Raw genomic sequence first — 18,081 nt, 5'->3', positions numbered from 1 at the left:
CCTCTAGGGTATACATATTCAGGGCTTCCAGTCTCTCCTCATACGTCTTCTGGCGCAAGCCTCCTATCATTTTCGTCGCCCTCCTCTGGACCGCCTCAAGTCTTCTTACGTCTTTCGCCAGATACAGTCTCCAAAACTGAACACAATACTCCAAGTGGGGCCTCACCAATGACCTGTACAGGGGCATCAACACCTTCTTCCTTCTACTGACTACGCCTCTCTTTATACAGCCCAGAATCCTTCTGGCAGCAGCCACTGCCTTGTCACACTGTTTTTTCGCCTTTAGATCTTCGGACACTATCACCCCAAGGTCCCTCTCCCCGTCCGTGCATATCAGCTTCTCTTCTCCCAGCATATACGGTTCCTTCCTATTATTAATCCCCAAATGCATTACTCTGCATTTCTTTGCATTGAATTTTAGTTGCCAGGCATTAGACCATTCCTCTAACTTTTGCAGATCCTTTTTCATATTCTCCACTCCCTCTTCGGTGTCTACTCTGTTACAAATCTTGAGCATGTGGAGTCAAAGAGAAAGATCTTTAGTTTCTGGTTTAGGAAATTATCCAAATCTGTTTGTGTTTTTTAAACTCTGCTAAGCTAACTGCTTTTATCACATTCTCTGGCAACAAATTCCAGCATTAACTTACATGTTAGTCTTTTCTCGTATGAGGAAAAACTAAAGAGATTAGGGCTCTTCAGCTTGGAAAAGAGACAGCTGAGAGGAGATATGATTGAAGTCTACAAAATCCTGAGTGGTGAAGAACATGTACATGTAGATCGATTTTTTACTGCATCAAGATTTACGAAGACTAGGGGGCACTCGATGAAATTAGAGGGAAATGCTTTTAAAACCAATAGGAGGAAATATTTTTTTCACTTAGAGAATAGTTAAGCTCTGGAGCGCGTTGCCAAATGATATGGTACAAGCAGTTAATGTAGCTGGTTTCAAAAAAAAAAAAAAAAAAGTTTGGACAAGTTCCTGGAGGAAAAGTCCATAAACTGCTGGTGAGACAGACATGGGAGAAACCACTGCTTGCCTTGGATCAGTGAATTAAATGGGTTTTTGCCAGGTACTTGTGACTTGGATTGGTCTCCGTGAAGATGGGTTACTGGGCTGGATGGACCATTGGTCTGACCCAGGAAGGCTTTTCTTCTAAATACTTAGAAGATTCATCGCATGTACTCCTAGTCCTAGACAAGCGATTCACATCTACCCTTTCCACTCCACTCTGTATTTTAGAGACCTCTGTCATATCTCCCCTGAGCCATCTCTTCTCCAAGCGTTAACAGCCCTAGCCACTTTAGCCTTTCCTCATTGGGAAATCGTCCCATCCCTTTTTTTCATCCTTCTCTGTACCTTTTCTAATTCTGGTTGGTTTGTTTTTTTGAGATGCATCAAACAGAATTACAGACAGTATTGAAGGTGTGGCTTCAACATGAAGCGATACAAGGCCATTATAACATTCTAATCTTGGAGGGTTGAAATGGAATTGTTTCTCTGGTGACAGTGTGAGACACTTCCACCAGGATCGGGACATCAATGACAGTGTAGGAGAAGAAGAGTCCCCAGTACAGGAAGCTTGGAGAATGGAAGTGTCTCTCCAGTTCCAGCAGGAGGGGCTCTGGTGTTACTGCCAGGGCAGAGAGAGGTCCTCAGATCAGGGAGTATGGAAAATGGAAGTGTTTCTCCAGTTCCAGCAGGCTGGTGAGGTGCCTTTTGAGAATGTGGTGGCGGGGGTGGGGGGGGGGGGAAGGGAAGAAATCCCCAGAACTGAGAGCGCAGAGCTTGAAGTTCTGATATCAGTGGGAGGGTTACTGACAGTGCAAGTGGAGAGGAGTTCCTAGGACTGAGAGTACAGGGAATGGAAGTGTCTCTCCAGTTCCAGCAGGAGGGGCTCTGGTGTTACTGCCAGGGCAGAGAGAGGTCCTCAGATCAGGAGTGTGGAAAATGGAAGTGTTTCTCCAGTTCCAGCAGGAGGGGCTCTGGTGTTACTGCCAGGGCAGAGAGAGGTCCTCAGATCAGGGAGTGTGGAAAATGGAAGTGTCTCTCCAGTTCCAGCAGGAGGGGCTCTGGTGTTACTGCCAGGGCAGAGAGAGGTTCTCAGATCAGGGAGTGTGGAGAATGGAAGTGTCTCTCCAGTTCCAGCAGGAGGGGCTCTGGTGTTACTGCCAGGGCAGAGAGAGGTCCTCAGATCAGGGAGTGTGGAGAATGGAAGTGTTTCTCCAGTTCCAGCAGGAGGGGCTCTGGTGTTACTGCCAGGGCAGAGAGAGGTCCTCAGATCAGGAGTGTGGAAAATGGAAGTGTTTCTCCAGTTCCAGCAGGAGGGGCTCTGGTGTTACTGCCAGGGCAGAGAGAGGTCCTCAGATCAGGAAGCTTGGAGAATGGAAGTGTCTCTCCAGTTCCAGCAGGCTGGTGAGGTGCCTTTTGAGAATGTGGTGGCGGGGGTGGGGGGGGGGGGAAGGGAAGAAATCCCCAGAACTGAGAGCGCAGAGCTTGAAGTTCTGATATCAGTGGGAGGGTTACTGACAGTGCAAGTGGAGAGGAGTTCCTAGGACTGAGAGTACAGGGAATGTGAGTGTCTCTCTAGTGCCAGCAGGAGGCGTTCTCACAAGGCTGGTGGTTGTCTTTCATAGCGCAGGGGAAGGGGTGTCAGAGTCTCCAGGACTGAAGGTGCAGAGAGCATTGACTGCATTTATTCTTTCCGACGCTTATTTTTCTCCTTCCTCTAGAGAAGAATAATTTTGCTGTTGGTGTTCCAGGACCTCTGACCTGTGCTGGCTTTCAGATCCATAGGTTACACCCTACGTGTTTTCCTTTCATTTCCAAGGAGACTGCTTGGCTCCCTCTTAGGATCCCCTATTGCCTTTCTTCTTGTAATTTTGTATTTGTTTTGGTGTTTTATTGTTGTTTGAAAAGTTTGTTTTTGGAAGATGAAGACATGAAGGCGGGGGCTGTTGCCATCGAAACCCTACTGGTCTCTCCATGTTTCACTGACCTTCTCTGAGAGGAGAGGATGGCAAAGACTCAGGAATATTTCAGGACTGAACTCTTTCCCACAGGAAGAGCTAACGATGAAACCCTTTCATGGGAATTTTCCATTGCCAGAATATGCTATGGATGAAACCCTTCTCACATTAGTATTCCATGGATGGAAATCCTGAATTGGGAATATGCCAGTGAAAATACTTCTCCCACAGGAATATTTCACAAAGAAGCATACAAATACAAAATACACTTTTCTCAGGGAAATATTGTACTGATGGAACACCTCCCACATTAATATCCCATGGATGGACCTCTTCTGATGGGCATATTCCAGTTAAAAAAAACCCCACACTCCCAATGGAATATTTAAAAACCAAAACCCAGTAGAGATGGCGATAAAATCCTTTAAGAAGTTCTTGCCATTCCATTGGAAAATCTCCCTTCAATTGTTAGGGCTTACTATCTGAATATTAGGAGACCTCAAGGGGAATCTTCACCAAATGAAAAATCTAAAGATAATGTTGATATGAATCTGTCTTTAGTTTTGGAAAGTGCCCGTGAGGTGGTTACAGATAGAACCACTCTGTTTCTGACATTAGCCTTGGAAAGTGATAGGGAATATATTCTGCGTTTATATTTCCGCCATATCAATGATAAGTTTTTGAGCTCAAATGTTAGACTTTTTCCAGACTTAGTTCAGAAAACCCAGAGGCGTAAGAAGGAGTTCTTGGCCTTGTGGCCAAGTGTCCTCGCTCTTGGGGCTACTTTTTTGCTTAAATTTCTGGCAAAATGTTATATTTCTTATCAAAATACAAATTTCCGCCCAAACAGCTGTTAGATTTATAGGACCAAAAGAAGGGTTGGTATCTTAGTCCATTGATCAAATGACCTGTCATCCGGCTGTAGGATGGATAACCGTTGCTGTTACTCTAATATGAATAATTGTGTTTAGTTTATTGAAATTTAATATCCTTTCTTGATTCCAATAATGGTGAACTAAATAGTAGAATGCATTTCTATGCATACACTTTTGTGCAATTACTTGATTTAAAGGACGGGGCGAGGTGTAAGACGTACAAAAAAAGCCAAAGAAACGTGAAAAGCATCTTGAAATGGAAAGGTTTGTAGGCCTGATTTAAATTTGGAGATATCATGTTCTTGTCTTAGATAAAGGGGGAGCGAGTTCCACAGGGATGGTGTTACGAGAGGTGTCATCAAACTATTTGGTGCATGGAGGGGACAGCAAGAAGAGACTTGGGTCGACTGAAACTGTCTATCAATAAAAGCTGGAAAATGGACAGATTGTTATCCTGTGAGCGTCAAGAGTCATAGGATCATATTTTTTAGCCTTTTGAGTGATATCTTGGTAAAATGAGTTACAGTAATCTAACTGAGAAATCACTAATGAATGGATAAGAATTGAAAGAGGTTTGGTGTCCAGAAGAGAATGTAAGGAATGGATCATTTTAAGCTTCTGAGCTAATCAGTTGATCAAAAGGGAGGTTTTCATCAAGGATAATGCCTAACAGTTTTATGGACGAGTCGAATTTAATTTAGTTGGGGGGGGGGGGTGTTCTGTAATATTTCGCTGATAGAACTTCTTCCAAAGAGGACTTGGGAGAGATGGACGTGTGGAGATAGTGGAACCACATTGACCAGGATTGCACTTTCTTCTCAATCTCTCACCAATTGTACCTCTATACTGCCATGGGGTGTTTGGGGTGAGAATATCTGGAGAGTATAAGAACTTCATATTGGAGTTATAGTGACTTACTGGGTCAGACCAATGGTCCATCTAGTCCAGTATTTCATCTTCGCAGAGGCCAATCCAAGTCATAAGTACCTGACCAAAATCCAAATAGGAGCAGCATTCCATGTCTGTCTCAACAGCAGGCTATGGACTTTTTTTCCAGGAACTTGTCCAAACCTTTTTTAAAACCAGCTACATTAACTGCTCTTACCACATGCTCTGGCAACATGTTCCAGAGCTTAACTATTCTCTGAGTGAAAAAATATTTCATAAGAACATAAGCAGTGCCTCCGCCGGGTCAGACCATAGGTCCATCCTGCCCGGCAGTCCGCTCCCGCGGCGGCCCAAACAGGTCACAACCTGTCTGAATCACCAGAAGGGGCTCCCTTGCCACCTTGGTTTCTCATTGAAGTCCTATCTTCCCATCATAGTCCTAACCCTCCGGTCTTGCACATGCACGACCTGTTGGGTTTCTATACTTATTACCTGGTTAGCTTTCTATACCTGTGTTACATCCCAGCACCTCTCTCAGTATCCCACGATCCCTTTATCCCTCAGAAATCCGTCCAATCCCTGTTTGAATCCCTGTACCGTACTCTGCCTGATCACTTCCTCCGGTAGCGCATTCCAAGTGTCCACGACCCTTTGTGTGAAAAAAAACTTCCTTGCATTTGTTTTGAACCTATCTCCCTTCAGTTTCTCCGAATGCCCCCTCGTACCTGTTGTCCCCTTCAGCCTGAAGAATCTGTCCCTATCCACCCTCTCTATGCCCCTCATGATCCTGAAGGTCTCTATCATATCTCCCCTGAGCCTCCTTTTTTCCAGAGAGAAGAGCCCCAGCCTATCCAACCTCTCGGCGTATGGGCAGTGTTCCAGCCCTTTTACCAGTTTCGTTGCTCTCCTTTGGACTCTCTCAAGTACCGCCATGTCCTTCTTGAGGTACGGCGACCAATATTGAACGCAGTATTCCAGATGTGGACGCACCATCGCTCGATACAATGGCATGATGACTTCCTCTTATTGGTTTTAAAAGTGTTACTCTGTAACTTCATCGACTGTCCCCTAGACGTTCCCTCATTTTGATAACTGTTCCTCGATTTCTATAGGAATTCTTCATTTTCTGTCATGTCTCCCACTCTCTGGAATTCTCTGCCTTTTTATCTCCGTTCAGAAAAATAATTTGCGACTTTCAAGACACAATTAAAGGCATATTATTTCTCCTTGGCTTTCTGTCCTTAATTCTCTTTTTCTGTTACATATTTGGCAACTTTTTCCATAAGTTGCATTCTTGGCTTTATCTCAATTAATGTGGGCAGAACAAATTTCAGTTTCTTCCCCTCACCTTTTTGGTTTTATTGTAACCGCCGATTTCCTCCTTTCCTAATGTTCTTTGATGGTTTGACTGTTCGATTGTATTTTGTTTTGTTTAATTTTTGTTTCTTACCCTATTACATTACTTATTTAACCGCTTAGATTTACCTTTGGTTTTATATTTGCGGTATATTAAATAAATTGAACTTGAACTAGTCTTTGTAAGTCTTGATGCAGTAAAAAAATTGATCCCCTTATACCCACTCAGTATTTTGAAGACTTCAATCGGATCTCCAGGCTGAAGTGATCTTACTCCATGCCCTAAAACTTGATCTTGGAATGGGAAGATGGGACTCTGAATTCAGGTAAGTGGAGGCTTAATGGGCCTCTACGAAAGGCCACGAGAGTTTGCAATTTTATGCATGAAAAGGGGGAGGAGTATCAGGAGTCTATAATCCTGAGGGAACTGGGGAAGGCCATGCTAAGAGGGCCTTTTATTACTTATGAACATAAGAATAACCTTACTTGGTCATCTAGCCCACTATCCTGTCTTCCTGGAGGCCAATAAAAATTACAAGTACCTGACAAAAACCCAAATAGTAGCAACATTCCATGCTATCAATCCCATTGGCTTCCCCCATGTCTGTCTCAATAGCAGGCTATGGACTTTTCCTCCAGGAATTTGTCCAAACTTTTTTTTTAAACCAGCTATATTAACTGCTCTTACAACCGTAACAGCAGTATACTGACTTGAAGAAGGAGGTTTTAGCTCCTGAAAGCTAATTGAAAAAATAGAGTAGTCGAATAAAATGGTATTTTCTTATCTTGTATATTTTTTGTTTTATTTCTATTTGTTAATTTAAAAAGTGGTGATTGTCATTTTTTTGTTTTCAAATTTACATCTGCTATCTTTTTATATTTTGCACAGTATTAGGGGCCATATGTCACTGATTCTGTGGTGTTTCACTGTATGCAGAGTCTGGCTTCTTGGCGGTTCAGTTTAACTTTTGTCTCCATATTTTTATTTTTAGTTTGTGATTACTTATTCCACACTGGGCAAGGGTGTATCTGTGTTCTGTGTGTATGAAAAGGACATGGTTTTCTGTTAGCATTGACTGTGCAGGATCGATCAATATTAATCTGGCTTGTTTAGTTTTACAATGAGTTTATTGATGTTCTAGTTCTCACTGTAATGTTTAAGATGCTGCCTTTTCCTATGTGCACCCTTGTTGTGTGAATCATGGATTATTACTACAAATATATATTTTTTATATAGAGGAGGGAGTGTTAAAATGATTGGCCCTGGGTGTCAAGTATACTAGGTGTGCAACTGGTGCAGTGGGCCTTGATCCTGGCACACTGGGTTCAATTCCCATTGCAGCTCTTTGTTGACCTTGGGAAAGTCACTTAATCCAACGGGCCTTTTCCTTGTTGTGTGAATCATGGATTATTACTACAAATATATATTTTTTATATAGAGGAGGGAGTGTTAAAATGATTGGCCCTGGGTGTCAAGTATACTAGGTGTGCAACTGGTGCAGTGGGCCTTGATCCTGGCACACTGGGTTCAATTCCCATTGCAGCTCTTTCTTGACCTTGGGAAAGTCACTGAATCCTCCATTGCCCCAGGTACATTACATTACATTACATTACATTAGTGATTTATATTCCGCTTGTGCCTTGCGGTTCTAAGCGGATTACAGTTATAAGACTGGACATTTCCAGTAGCGATGCAGTACATAGATTCAAGAATGTGTCAAGATACAATTGTTAATCTGGGTTTTTCGGAGGAACTTGAAAGCTAATAGTAGATTGTGATAAGTTGTTGTGATGAGTAGATATAATAAAGTCAGGATTCTGGTAGGTTGTTGTGATGAATAGAAATAATAAAAGTCAGGGTTCTGATGTATTGCTATGGTGGTGATGGTGGTGGTCATGAGAGTATTTTCTATTGTTGTTGAGGGGTTATGATGATGGGAAGTGTTTTTTGAAGCAAGCCCACTGGGGACAGATACTTGCATATAATGTGAACAGTGCTGCATATGTCTAGTAGTACTACAGAAATGATTATTTATTAGGATTTATTTACTGCTGTTTGAAGGAATTCACTCAACAAGGCAGTGTACAACAAGAATAAGTCAAACCTAAAGAGCTGTTACTCAGAATGGTCAGCGGTAAAAGGAAGCAGGGGAGACCGAAGGCCCGTTGGCTGGATACTATCAATAATGACATGGGAATGAACAGGGAAGCATGGCGGACGGGCCATTTGGCCTTTATCTGTCATCATGTTTCTATGGTGAGGACTAGCCTACAGTGTATTCAAGGGTCGGACATGGCTGAATGGATAACAGTAGTAAGCAATTCGCCTTGTGTCATGTCAGAGTGGGGGGGCTTGTTGGTGATGTCACCTCATACGATTTCCTTTGGAGATTGATTAGAGTAGAACAGCGAGAAATTTGGTTACATAAGCAAAGTCCATCTAGCCCAGTGTCCTGTTTCCACAGGTCAATCCAGGTCACAAGTACTTGGCAAAAAAAACAATAGTAGCAACATTCATTCATTCAGTTTTCTCTACCGTTCTGCCAGGAGAGCTCAGAATGGTTTACATGACTTTATTCAGATACTCAACCATTTCCCCTGTCTGTTCTGGGGCAATGGGGGGATTAAGTGACTTGCCCAGGGTCACAAGGAGCAGCGTGGGATTAGAACTCACAACCACTTTGCCACACTTTCCCCCTATTCCATGCTAATGATCCCAGGGCAAGCACTGGCTTTCCTCGGACCAGATGGGCCATTTGCCCTTTATCTGCATCATGTTTCTATGTCTGTTTCAATAGTAGACTATGGACTTTTCTTCCAGGAACTTGTTCAAACCCATCTCCATTAACCGCTGTTACCAGATCCTCTGGCAAGGCGTTCTAGAGCTTTCCCTGAGTGAAAAAATATTTCCTCCTATTGGTTTTACAAGTATTCCCTGTAACTTCATCAAGTGTCCCCTAGTCTTTGTAATTTTGATGTTGCTTGGATTTCAGGGAACAGAGTAAGTGTTGGGTCTAGCTGTATCCCAAGGAATCTGTCCTGTGATTTAAGAGGGAGTTCATTGCTCCCTGTTGGGTTACAAAATCAATGCACCGTTCAAGGCCATTCAGACACAATGAGGCTGAGTTCAGAGTACAGGCCATTTCTTGTGGTCTTGGTTGTTCCATATGGTAGCCCAAGCCTAAGGAGTGGCAAGTTCATAATAGACCCCTTAACAAAGATTTGTTTCTCACAAGACTGGTTGCCAGCCTTGAGGTGGTTAAGTAGTACCCAACATGAGTAACAGAGGAAGAGGAGAAGGAAGTGAAAGAGGTGAGGTTGATAAATTCTTTCATCTGGCAAACGCTTTTCTCTTGCAAAGAGCAGGTGTATGACTGAAAGCACAATATTTCCATTATGTTGTAGAAACTCCATATCGTAGCTCCCTCCCACACGTCTGTGAGAGACACAAATGAGAGCAGTAGGCTTGTGCAGGGGCTCAGGCTGAAAATACTCAGAGCTACAGCTTCTGGCCCGGGGTCTGACACTTGAGATTGCAGAAGAAAGGTAGGACACTCAATTCTTCATCTTACTTGGGGATCCTTTGTGGAATAGGTGATAGGACCACACGTGTAAGAAGATGTGTTCCGTGATGCACGTTTCATGCACGCTTATGGAACAGTATTTCAGTGTGTCTCGGGGACCAGTTGGATGGAATTATTGATAGAGTTGTTAATTTACTTATTTGGATTTATCTTGCATCTTTTTTCAGCAGTAGTTCAAGGAGATATTTCTTAGATTCACACGGGCCTGAAGCGATGGAGGGTTAAGTGACTTGCCCTGAATACCATTCTCATAGAAATAAGATATAACATTTGGGAGTTGCACCAGTAACGGTGCTGGTGGGACCCTGGCCCTGAATTACGCTCTATTCTCAGTTTAAAAGTGGAGTGTGCATCACTGAACACATCTTCTTACATGTGTCTCAGGGAACAGCTGGAGAGTTTGTTCTGCCTATAAAGAAGGTGGATCACAAGTTGCATACACAGTTTCAAAGAAAAATAAAATATCAAATATAAAAGTAACCAGGACATAAAATTATACGCACATAAAATAACTCATAGATGCCCTTTGGAAAGTTAAATGCAGATGCAGCTAGATTTTCTTGGTGCCTTTACTCTACTGGTACGGATAGAAGTAGTGATAGGTTATAGGATGAGTTCAGGGACCTGATGGGCGCAATGGACCTCTGGTCTGACCCAGTGTTATGATCACTATTGCCAACTCGACCCAACACCAGCCCTGCAAGCCTCTAAGGATTATATCTCCTCTTGCCGGTTCCTGAATGGACAAAGTAACTTCTACTATTTGGTCTGGACTCGCATTTTCAAATTTATTATGGGCTTACTATCCCACACTACGATCGTTGCCTTACGGGGTTAGGACTATTTGGTGTATATGACATAGACATGAAGGTGAGGGTAGAGGGTCGAACTCCAAATTTGTAATAGGTCAAGGAAAAGGAAAGGCATCGTGTCTGGATTAAAAGAAAATCACAAATAGGCAACGTTGAAGAGGAAGGTTTTTATAGTTGGAATGTGATCCTGGGAGAGAATTCCAAAGCTGGGGTCCGTGAACTGAGAAGATTACATGCTAAATGTGTCCTTTCCAAATATGTAAAAATTGTAAGCTGATTCTGGTGGCTGGGAGTAAACATGTTAAAAAGGGAACCTCCCCGTAATCGGTTGAGATCTTTTTCTCTTACACCTGAATTACGCTCGCTTTTGCCTATCGAGATGCATGAGAGCAAGATCTTCCATCCCCAGCCTCAGACACTCTTCACCCCCGTGCTCCCTCCACTTTGATAAAGAGGTTGTGTGTAGAACTGAATGTGAAAGTTGCGGTAGGGCTTTGCGCAATCTTTTCACACAATTCACTCACCCTTGGCCTTCCTCTTTTCCACTTGCTTTTTGGTAAACAAACTTCCAAGCATTCTCTGTATCTAAAGTGGGAAGAGGTGTCTGTGTTCTGCATTCATCCTCTCTTTGCAGCCCTAGATAACACACTGTGGTGTCTGTACAAATGAAGGGAGGATAAACCTATGGGGTCTCACAGTCTGTGCTGGCCAAAAGGGAGAAAGCCGAGTAGAGGTAGAGAAAGAGAAGTTAAATGAGAGGAGACAGAGACATGATGAATGAGATGAGAAAAAGAGAAGCTGAGGAAAGAGAGAGATTGTAACCCACTTAGATTAACTGAGGTTGTATTTGCAGTATATCAAATAAATTAAAACTTGAAACCTGATAAGTGGAAAGAGACTGGAAAAGCTCTGAAGACAGGGAAGATGTGATTACTTAAGGGATATGAAAAAGGGCAGATTGACAGAGGACCTGCAGCAGGAGACGGAATGAATGAGAAAGCGATTTCTGGGGCTAAGGGGATTGAGACAGAGTGAGAGGTAAATCCAAAACCCAGTGGTCTGAACTGATGAATATTCCCCCCAAAACTGGAATCCCATCGTGGGAAGTGCAGCCTGGTCAGGGGAGAGAAAAGAACACAAATACTTTCTCTCACAGGTATAGCAGATGCAAACTGTAAAAGCAATTTACAACATTTTTCAAAGAAAGACCATGTGACGTACAAGGACCCACAGATTTTGCAGAAGTTCCCGGGTTCTGATACTACTCAGATGCTAGTTCAGGCCCAGAATCAGGATCCCCCTGATTGTGTTTCTCCTGCTCATTCTTGGAGGGGGAAGTCTTTGATTTTCTCTCTCTGGGAAATGTGCCTCTCTTCTCCCTATGGATTTTGCACAGTACAGGAGAAAATGCATTTCTGCTTCTAGTTTTGCATGCAGAGTCTGGCTTCTTTTTGTGAGAGTCCATCCACGTTCTGAATATGGGAGGGATGTTATTAAATGAGAGTAGCCAAGAAAGGGACTTGGGGGTAATGGTGGACATGACAATGAAGCCGACGGCACAGTGCGCAGCGGCTGCTAAGAAAGCAAAGGTATAATCAAGAAGGGTATTACAACTAGGACGAAAGAAGTTATCCTGCCATTGTATTTGGAGTATTTGGAGTACTGCGTCCAATATTGGTCGCCGTACCTTAAGAAGGATATAGCGTTACTTGAGAGGGTTCAGAGGAGAGCGACATGTCTGATAAAAGGTTTGGGAAACCTTTCATACGCTGAGAGATTGGAGAAACTGGGACTCTTTTCCCTGGAGAAGAGGAGACTTAGAGGGGATATGATAGAGACTTATAAGATCATGAAGGGCATAGAGAGGGACAGATTCTTCAAACTTTTGAATAATAAAAGAACAAGAGGGCACTCGGAAAAGTTGAAAGGGGACAGATTCAAAACGAATGCTAGGAAGTTCTTCTTTACCCAGCGTGTGGTGGACACCTGGAATGCGCTTCCAGAGGGCATAATAGGACAGAGTACGGTACAGGGGTTCAAGAAAGGATTGGACAATTTCCTGTTGGAAAAGGGGATAGAGGGGTATAGATAGAGGATTACTGCACAGGTCCTGGACCTGTTGGGCCGCCGCGTGAGCGGACTGCTGGACACGATGGACCTCAGGTCTGACCCAGCAGAGGCATTGCTTATGTTCTGTACTCAGGAAACCGATGTGAGGAGAGAAGACACCCATGCAAACACAGAAGAAACTGAAGACGAGGTAGGAGACAACTGCACACCAGGAGGAATAGTGAGAGCACAGGAAGACATCGCCCCACCCAAAGAACAGGAAACAATTTCAAGAGTATCATTGGAGGAAGAAGACTGGCCCTACTCCAAGGACGTGGACCTACGCCCCCCAAGGAACTCCCGAATAAAGAAGATGGGGATCATCGTAGGCGACTCCATCATACGACATGTGGACAGCCACACCGCAGGAGGAAGAGAGGACAGAGTTGTCACCTGTCTGCCTGGAGCAAGAGTGAAGGATGTGACCAACAGGATCTCCAGGATCATAGATGGAGCAGGGGGAGAGGACACCGCTGTACTTATCCACGTGGGAACAAATGATGTGAGCGGGCGGAAGTATGACAGGGAAGAGATGAAGGGCCAGCTCCGCTCACTCGGAAGACAACTGAAGATCAGGGAGGTGAAGGTGGCCTTCTCTGAGATCCTCCCAGTACCAAGAGCGGATGGAAAGAGACAAGGGGAATTGCAAGTAATCAACGCCTGGATGAGACGATGGTGCGAAGAAGAAGGCTTCGACTTCGTGCGCAACTGGACGGCGTTCTGGGGAAAAAGCAAGTACTACAGAAGGGACGGACTACACCTCAACAAGGAAGGAGCAAGAGTTTTGGCAGGCAACATGAAGAAGGCAATCGAGAAGGCTTTAAACTGAAAGATAGGGGAAAGCCGACAGTCGACCACCGGTCGATGGTACGGATAGCAGGATGCCCCGGCGAAGAAGCCAAGGACTACTACTCCTACACAAGAGAAGACGACCTCACAGCCAATAAGGGAGAAAAAGCAGGAAGGGACAACTCAGACACAGGAGGGGACGACCACACAGCAAACAAGGGTGATAACACAGGAGCAGTAAATGATACCGTAATTGAAACTACAGGGACAGCCAAGAGTAGAAGGTCCAAAAAGGTAACACGAAGGGAACTTAGATGTATGTATACGAATGCTAGAAGTCTGGGTAACAAAATGGGGGAACTAGAGACAATAGCAAGACATGACATATTGGACATCATTGGCATAACAGAAACATGGTGGAATGAAGAAAACAAATGGGACACAGTACTACAGGGATACAAACTGTATAGAAGAGATCGAGTAGGGCAGAAAGGTGGAGGTATTGCTCTATATGTTAAGGAGGGAATAGATTCTGTTGAAATGGTTACAACAGAAATGAAAGAGAAGCTTGAGTCACTCTGGATCAAAATTCCTGGTCAATATGGTGCAGATACGAAAATTGGCCTTTACTATCGTCCCCCAGGACAGGCGGAGGAAACTGACTCAGAAATGATGGAGGAAATCAAACAAGAATGCAAGACGGGCAATGTAATTATATTGGGAGACTTCAATTTCCCAGGGATAGACTGGAAACTAGCAACCTCCAACTGCGGCAAGGAAGCCAAGTTCCTGGAGGTGCTAGGGGATTGCTTCCTGGAACAAATGGTAAAAGAGCCGACAAGAGGCAACGCCACCTTGGACTTGGTCCTAAATGGCCTCACGGGACCGATAACAGAAGTGGAAGTCATGGTTCCACTGGGAACGAGTGATCACAATGTAATCAACTTTAAACTTGACATCGGGAAAGGGAAACATGCCAAAACCTTAACCACCACCTTGAACTTTAAAAAGGGTAAATACGATAGCATGAGAGCCATGGTAGAAAAACGACTCGAGAAGATGGTGGACAAACTTGAAACGGTTGATCAGGCATGGACCCTACTGAAAAATACTATCACAGAAGCACAAGATCTCTACATTCCGAGGATTTCCAAAGATCAGAGAACAAAGAGAAAAAGAGAACTGGCATGGCTTACCATACAGGTGAAGGAAGCCATAAAAGAAAAGAAGGACTCTTTCAAAAAATGGAAATGCATAAAGACAACCGAAGCCTGGAACAAACATAAAGATGATCAGAAGAAATGTCACAAGGCGGTGAGGGATGCAAAACAGGAATATGAGGAAAAAATAGCCCAGGAGGCCAAAAACTTCAAGCCCTTCTTTAGATACGTGAAAGGGAAAAAACCTGCAAAAGAGGCAGTGGGACCCCTGGACGACCAGGGAAGAAAAGGGTACATCAAGGAAGATAAACAAATCGCAGACAAACTAAATTCCTTCTTTGCGTCCGTCTTTACGAAAGAGGACACCTCAACAATACCTGAAGCGGAGAAAGTGTTTGCAGGAGAAACAGAAGACAGCCTCACCACAGTTGAAGTGGACTTAGACCAGATATACTATCAGATCGACAAACTTAAAAGTGACAAATCCCCTGGACCGGATGGGATTCATCCGAGAGTCTTAAAGGAATTGAAGGTTGAAATCGGAGAGTTATTGCAAAAACTTGCAAACCTGACAATCAGAACTGGACAGATACCGGACGACTGGAGGATAGCGAACGTCACCCCAATTTCAAAAAAGGATCGAGAGGGGAACCGGGCAACTATAGACCTGTGAGTCTTACGTCTGTCCCCGGCAAGATGGTTGAAGCACTGATCAAGGATAGCATAGTCCGGCACTTGGACGCACACGACTTGATGAAACCCAGTCAACATGGATTCAGGAAAGGGAAATCATGTTTGACGAATTTACTCCAATTTTTTGAGACCGTGAACGAGCAAATTGATAGTGGGAAGCCGGTGGACATAATATACTTGGACTTCCAGAAAGCGTTCGACAAAGTTCCACACGAAAGACTTCTCAGGAAACTACAAAGCCATGGCATAGAGGGGGATATACAAAGATGGATAGGCAAATGGCTGGAAAACCGAAAGCAGAGAGTGGGCATAAATGGGAAGTTCTCCGACTGGGAGAAAGTGACTAGTGGTGTACCCCAGGGCTCGGTACTTGGGCCGATCCTTTTTAATATTTATATCAATGACCTGGAGGAAGGAACATCCAGTGAGATCATCAAGTTTGCAGACGATACAAAACTATGCCGGGCGATCAGATCGCAGGAGGATAGGGAGAAACTCCAGAGCGACTTGTGTCGGTTGGAAACATGGGCAGAGAAATGGCAGATGAAGTTCAATGTGGAGAAATGCAAGGTAATGCATTTAGGCAATAAGAATAAGGAATACGAGTATACAATGTCAGGTGCAACTCTGGGGAAGAGTGAACAAGAAAAGGACCTGGGTGTACTGATAGATAGGACCCTGAAGCCGTCGGCACAATGCACGGCAGCGGCAAAGAAGGCAAATAGAATGTTGGGCATGATAAAGAAAGGAATCTCGAGTAGATCGGAGAAAGTTATAATGCCGCTTTATAGGGCAATGGTCAGACCCCACTTGGAATACTGCGTCCAACATTGGTCTCCCTACCTAAAGAAGGATATAAAACTGCTGGAGAGGGTGCAGAGACGAGCAACAAAACTGGTGAAGGGTATGGAGAAACTGGAATACGAGGACAGACTTATAACACTAGGATTGTTCTCCCTTGAGAAAAGGAGACTGCGTGGGGATATGATCGAGACCTTCAAAATACTGAAAGGAATCGACAAAATAGAGCAGAGAAGATTATTTACATTGTCCAATTTGACACGGACTAGAGGACATGTAATGAAGCTAAGGGGGGACAGGTTCAGGACTAATGTCAGGAAGTTCTGCTTCACTCAGAGAGTGGTTGACACCTGGAATGCCCTCCCAGAGGAGATTATGACGGAATCGACCGTCCTAGGCTTCAAGAGCAAACTAGATGCATATCTCCTTAAGAGAGGCATATAAGGATATGGTGGACTATAAATTAAGCCAGGTGTACACCTGGCAGGGCCTCCGCGTGTGCGGATCGCCGGACTTGATGGACCGAAGGTCTGATCCGGAGAAGGCAGTTCTTATGTTCTTATGTTCTTATGTTCCCTGCTTGCATATAGTGTAGTTACTTACCTGTAACGTAGGTTCTCCGTGGACAGCAGGATAGTCAGCCACATATGGGTGTTGTCCCAACACCTCCCAATTTGCGGATAAGCTCTCCAATAGCTCAGAGAGATTTTTTTTTTTTTTTTTCTCTCTGAGCACGTGCAGTGCCCGGGCCCCACTGGGCATGCCCGAGCCCTACCCATTTCCCCCTGCTTCCCCCTAATCCCCAGGATGTTCCTAGCTGTGGCCGGGTTGGCCGTATGGGGAGGCGGGTGGGATGTGTGGCTGACTATCCTGCTGTCCACGGAGAACCTACGTTACAGGTAAGTAACTACACTTTCTCCTAGGACAAGCAGGATGAGTCAGCCACAAATGGGTGACTCCCTAGCCGAGGGATGTACCGACTGGATCTGCGTCTTAGCGCTTTGTGCATCCCTCGCCTGGCTGTGGAGGCCGAGCCGGGCAGGGTAATCAGGCAAAGCAGGTAAAGTTGTGGAAACAAGGTTTTAGATAAAGTGCTGTGTTAACTGAGCAATAATACTCACAGAACAGTGAACTGGTCAATGACAATCAATGAACAGTGAGAAACCAACTGGTCAAAAGTGACAATTCGTACTTGCATGTGAGAATTCATACTTGCCTATTCCACATTCAGTCTAGACAGGAGTGCTGGAAGACCTACTTAACTCACAGAACAGCGAAACTGGTCAATGACAATCAATGAACAGTGAGAAAACCAACTGGTCAACAGTGACAATTCGTAACTGGTCAACAGTGACAATTCGTACTTGCATATGAGAATTCATACTTGCCTATTCCACATTCAGACTAGACAGGAGTGCTGGAAGACCTACTTAACTCACAGAACAGTGAAAACTGGTCAATGACAATCAATGAACAGTGAGAAAACCAACTGGTCAACGGTGACAATTCATAACTGGTCAATAGTGACAATTCGTACTTGCATATGAGAATTCATACTTGCCTATTCCACCTTCAGACTAGACAGGATTGCTGGAAGACCTACTTAACTCACAGAACAGTGAAATTGGTCAATGACAATCAATGAACAGTGAGAAACCAACTGGTCAACAGTGACAAATCGTACTTGCATGTGAGAATTCATACTTGCCTATTCCACATTCAGTCTAGGAAGGAGTGCTGGAAGACCTACTTAATCAATATCTATAACACCCTACTTGAACAGTGTTTGTCGATATTTATAACACCCTACTTGATCAGTGTTTGTCAAGGCTGTGCTAGTGGTTGCTGTCCCTCCCGGGAGGGAACCTGTGCTTGGTGAAGGTGTGCATGGAGGACCAAGTGGCTGCATCGCAGATGTCCCCTATTGGTGTGTGGTGCAGATGTGCCGTTGTGTTGGCTATGGTTCTGCGCTGGTGGGCGTTGGCTCCCACCTGCGGTTGATGCTGCGCTTTTCTATAGGTGAAGGGGATGCACTCTTATATCCAGC

The 18,081-nt window shown here is 44.3% G+C and overlaps 1 protein-coding gene across 10 annotated transcripts in view; it reads left to right on the top strand.

Moving 5' to 3' along the window:
* LPAR5 (lysophosphatidic acid receptor 5) overlaps positions 1–18,081 on the top strand; it is an 84,920-nt gene that overhangs the window by 33,932 nt on the left and 32,907 nt on the right. For 3 of the 10 annotated variants that reach the window (XM_033923790.1, XM_033923787.1, XM_033923791.1), the window contains one exon: positions 9,492–9,632. The exons of 3 other annotated variants lie outside the window; for them this stretch is intronic. The gene's annotated coding sequence lies outside the window, so the exon portion shown is untranslated. Of the gene's footprint in view, positions 1–6,315; positions 6,413–9,491; positions 9,633–18,081 lie in introns of all 10 variants that reach the window. 4 more of the 10 variants (XM_033923785.1, XM_033923783.1, XM_033923786.1 and 1 more) reach the window with 2 other exon arrangements.

This window comes from Geotrypetes seraphini, chromosome 16, assembly GCF_902459505.1.
Source record: "Geotrypetes seraphini chromosome 16, aGeoSer1.1, whole genome shotgun sequence".
Taxonomy (NCBI): domain Eukaryota; kingdom Metazoa; phylum Chordata; class Amphibia; order Gymnophiona; family Dermophiidae; genus Geotrypetes; species Geotrypetes seraphini.
This window is presented reverse-complemented; position numbering and strand designations above follow the sequence as displayed.